Raw genomic sequence first — 4,935 nt, 5'->3', positions numbered from 1 at the left:
AAAGAATACCACAATTCTGACGACGGAAGCTAAAGCTTGGGTCATTAAGACACCCACTGGACATCCGAGGGGTCTGTGTAGAGGAGAAGAGAGGACTGGCCGTACTGAGTGAGTTAACTGTGTCGAGAGCCAATGGGGCTTCGCAGCGAAGACAGTTTCCTCCAGGTCTGTCTGTCGTGTGTCAAAGCCTGGGTCCCAGCAGAAATGGTTTTAGACGAACAAGTGTTATGATTGTTTCTGTCTAACTCCTGACTGCAACACCTCTGGCGTGGATTGAGCCAGTGTGCAGTAAATGTACACTATTATCACTACGTAACTTAACAAACCGCTTCTGGTTTGGAGCGGTATGGAAAAAAAAAGTAACAGACTGTTTATTGCGTTACTGTTCACCTGTGCCGGCATTTTTTGGGGGGGAGTGTGACGCAATGTGAGAAGTGACACTAACATTGTTGCTCTATAACTCTGATCACCAGCATCTTTTTTTTGACGCCGTGTTGATGGATTCAGAACGACGTTATGTGGAAAAGCGATACTCTTATTATCACTGCGCAGCTCTTAACAGCACCGTCAGTGTTATAGCATATTGTGTGATGTGATTTGAGAAAATGACGTCGTTATTACTAGATATATCACTTTTAGACAAACTATCACGATTTGAGAGTGACGCAATATGACCCTTTTACGTAACTGTCAGTATGATCATGCTACAGCACTTTAATGATAGATCTTGAGTGATGTAATTATGAACATTGGCACCATCGTCTCTTTACAATTTTCAAAACGAACCTTCATATAATACTGCAATAAATCTCTTCAACTTCATTGAAGTGGATGGTAGTGCTGTTATCATGCTTTCATGGTTTGTGATACTACTGATTTCACGTGACATCATATTAATGTTTATGCTATTATTACTGCATAGCTGCATAGCTATTAACATTGTAATCGGAAGTTTGAAGTTTTTGTACCACCATCAAATAAAGTGGTTGTACGTGTTTCGGAGTTCTTAATAACACCAGTCTTATAACACAGTAGTACGTTACTTGGAGTGGTTGACTTTACCGTGACATATAACACTGCAGTGTGTGGTTTGTAAGTGATCCCGTTTCTTAATATCACCGTCACATATAACACTGCAGTGTGTGGTTTGTAAGTGATCCCGTTTCTTAATATCACCGTCACATAAGGCTGCAGTGTGTGGTGTGTAAGTGATCCCGTTTCTTAATATCACCGTCACATATAACACTGCAGTGTGTGGTTTGTAAGTGATCCCGTTTCTTAATATCACCGTCACATAAGGCTGCAGTGTGTGGTGTGTAAGTGATCCCGTTTCTTAATATCACCGTCACATAAGGCTGCAGTGTGTGGTTTGTAAGTGATCCCGTTTCTTAATATCACCGTCACATATAACACTGCAGTGTGTGGTTTGTAAGTGATACCGTTTCTTAATATCACCGTCACATATAACACTGCAGTGTGTGGTTTGTAAGTGATCCCGTTTCTTAATATCACCGTCACATATTACACTGCAGTGTGTGGTTTGTAAGTGATCCCGTTTCTTAATATCACTGTCACATATAACACTGCAGTGTGTGGTTTGTACGTGATCCCGTTTCTTAATATCACTGTCACATATAACACTGCAGTGTGTGGTTTGTAGGTGATCCCGTTTCTTAATATCACTGTCACATATAACACTGCAGTGTGTGGTTTGTAAGTGATCCCTTTTCTTAATATCACCGTCACATAAGGCTGCAGTGTGTGGTGTGTAAGTGATCCCGTTTCTTAATATCACCGTCACATATAACACTGCTGTGTGTGGTGTGTAAGTGATCCCGTTTCTTAATATCACCGTCACATAAGGCTGCAGTGTGTGGTGTGTAAGTGATCCCTTTTCTTAATATCACCGTCACATAAGGCTGCAGTGTGTGGTGTGTAAGTGATCCCGTTTCTTAATATCACCGTCACATATAACACTGCTGTGTGTGGTGTGTAAGTGATCCCGTTTCTTAATATCACCGTCACATAAGGCTGCAGTGTGTGGTGTGTAAGTGATCCCGTTTCTTAATATCACTGTCACATAAGGCTGCAGTGTGTTGTGTGTAAGTGATCCCGTTTCTTAATATCACCGTCACATATAACACTGCAGTGTGTGGTGTGTAAGTGATCCCGTTTCTTAATATCACTGTCACATAAGGCTGCAGTGTGTGGTGTGTAAGTGATCCCGTTTCTTAATATCACCGTCACATATAACACTGCAGTGTGTGGTTTGTAAGTGATCCCGTTTCTTAATATCACCGTCACATAAGGCTGCAGTGTGTGGTGTGTAAGTGATCCCGTTTCTTAATATCACCGTCACATAAGGCTTCAGTGTGTGGTTTGTAAATGATCCCGTTTCTTAATATCACCGTCACATAAGGTTGCAGTGTGCGGTGTGTAAGTGATCCCGTTTCTTAATATCACTGTCACATAAGGCTGCAGTGTGTGGTGTGTAAGTGATCCCGTTTCTTAATATCACTGTCACATATAACACTGCAGTGTGTGGTTTGTAATTAAGTGATCCCGTTTCTTAATATCACTGTCACATATAACACTGCAGTGTGTGGTTTGTAAGTGATCCCGTTTCTTAATATCACTGTCACATATAACACTGCAGTGTGTGGTTTGTAGGTGATCCCGTTTCTTAATATCACTGTCACATATAACACTGCAGTGTGTGGTTTGTAAGTGATCCCTTTTCTTAATATCACCGTCACATAAGGCTGCAGTGTGTGGTGTGTAAGTGATCCCGTTTCTTAATATCACCGTCACATATAACACTGCAGTGTGTGGTGTGTAAGTGATCCCGTTTCTTAATATCACCGTCACATAAGGCTGCAGTGTGTGGTGTGTAAGTGATCCCGTTTCTTAATATCACTGTCACATATAACACTGCAGTGTGTGGTTTGTAATTAAGTGATCCCGTTTCTTAATATCACTGTCACATAAGGCTGCAGTGTGTGGTGTGTAAGTGATCCCGTTTCTTAATATCACCGTCACATAAGGCTGCAGTGTGTGGTTTGTAAGTGATCCCGTTTCTTAATATCACCGTCACATATAACACTGCAGTGTGTGGTTTGTAAGTGATCCCGTTTCTTAATATCACCGTCACATATAACACTGCAGTGTGTGGTGTGTACGTGATCCCGTTTCTTAATATCACCGTCACATAAGGCTGCAGTATGTGGTTTGTAAGTGATCCCGTTTCTTAATATCACCGTCACATATAACACTGCAGTGTGTGGTTTGTAATTAAGTGATCCCGTTTCTTAATATCACCGTCACATAAGGTTGCAGTGTGTGGTGTGTAAGTGATCCCGTTTCTTAATACCACTGTCACATATAACACTGCAGTGTGTGGTGTGTAAGTGATCCCGTTTCTTAATATCACCGTCACATAAGGCTGCAGTGTGTGGTGTGTAAGTGATCCCGTTTCTTAATATCACTGTCACATATAACACTGCAGTGTGTGGTTTGTAATTAAGTGATCCCGTTTCTTAATATCACTGTCACATAAGGCTGCAGTGTGTGGTGTGTAAGTGATCCCGTTTCTTAATATCACCGTCACATAAGGCTGCAGTGTGTGGTTTGTAAGTGATCCCGTTTCTTAATATCACCGTCACATAACACTGCAGTGTGTGGTGTGTAAGTGATCCCGTTTCTTAATACCACTGTCACATATAACACTGCAGTGTGTGGTGTGTAAGTGATCCCGTTTCTTAATATCACCGTCACGTAAGGCTGCAGTATGTGGTTTGTAAGTGATCCGCTTTCTTAATATCACCGTGAAATAAGGCTGCAGTACGCGGTTTGAAGTTCGTGACACGTTGATATCAATGTCATTATCACACAACGCTCTGACACGTGGTTTGAAGTTCGTGTCATCTTGATAACTGCCATTATCATATCACGCTTTAGCGAGTGATTTTGAATGCGTTGCATCTTGATTTAATTGTCATTATCACTACACTCTGTAGCAAGTTGAATGAAGTTCGTGACGTTTTGATAGAATTATTTTGTATCACATCATGCCGTGGCAAGTGGTTTGGAATCCGTGACATCTTGATATAATTATCATTATCACATCGCTTTGGAGCACGTAGTGTAGAGTTCTTGACATCTTGGTAACTGCTGTTAACACATCACGCTCTATCAAGCGGTTTGGAGTTCATGACATCTTGATAAAATCCTCATCATCACATCACTCTGTAGCAAGGTGAATGGAGTTTGTGACATCCTGATTTTTTTTTTCCCCATTATCACGTCAAGCTGGGGCAAGTGGTTTTGAGATCATAACATTTTGACAAAATCATCATTATGACGTCACACTGGGGCAAGTGGTTTTGAGATCATAACATTTTGACAAAATCATCATTATGACGTCACACTGGGGCAAGTGGTTTTGAGATCGTAACATTGTGACAAAATCATCATTATGACGTCAATTTGGGGCCAGTGGTTTTGAAATCATAACATTTTAACAAAATCATCATTATGACGTCACACTGGGGCAAGTGGTTTTGAGATCATAACATTTTGACAAAATCATCATTATGACGTCACACTGGGGCAAGTGGTTTTGAGATCGTAACATTGTGACAAAATCATCATTATGACGTCACATTGGGGCCAGTGGTTTTGAGATCGTAATATTTTAACAAAATCACCATTATGACGTCAATTTGGGGCCAGTGGATTTGAGATCATAACATTTTAGCAAAATCATCATTATGACGTCACATTGGGGCCAGTGGTTTTGAGATCGTAATATTTTAACAAAATCACCATTATGACGTCAATTTGGGGCCAGTGGATTTGAGATCATAACATTTTGACAAAATCATCATTATCACGTCACACTGTAGCAAGTGGTTTGGAGGTCTTGACATTCTGATA

Source organism: Babylonia areolata, chromosome 1 (genome assembly GCF_041734735.1).
Source record: "Babylonia areolata isolate BAREFJ2019XMU chromosome 1, ASM4173473v1, whole genome shotgun sequence".
Lineage (NCBI taxonomy): Eukaryota > Metazoa > Mollusca > Gastropoda > Neogastropoda > Buccinidae > Babylonia > Babylonia areolata.
This window is presented reverse-complemented; position numbering follows the sequence as displayed.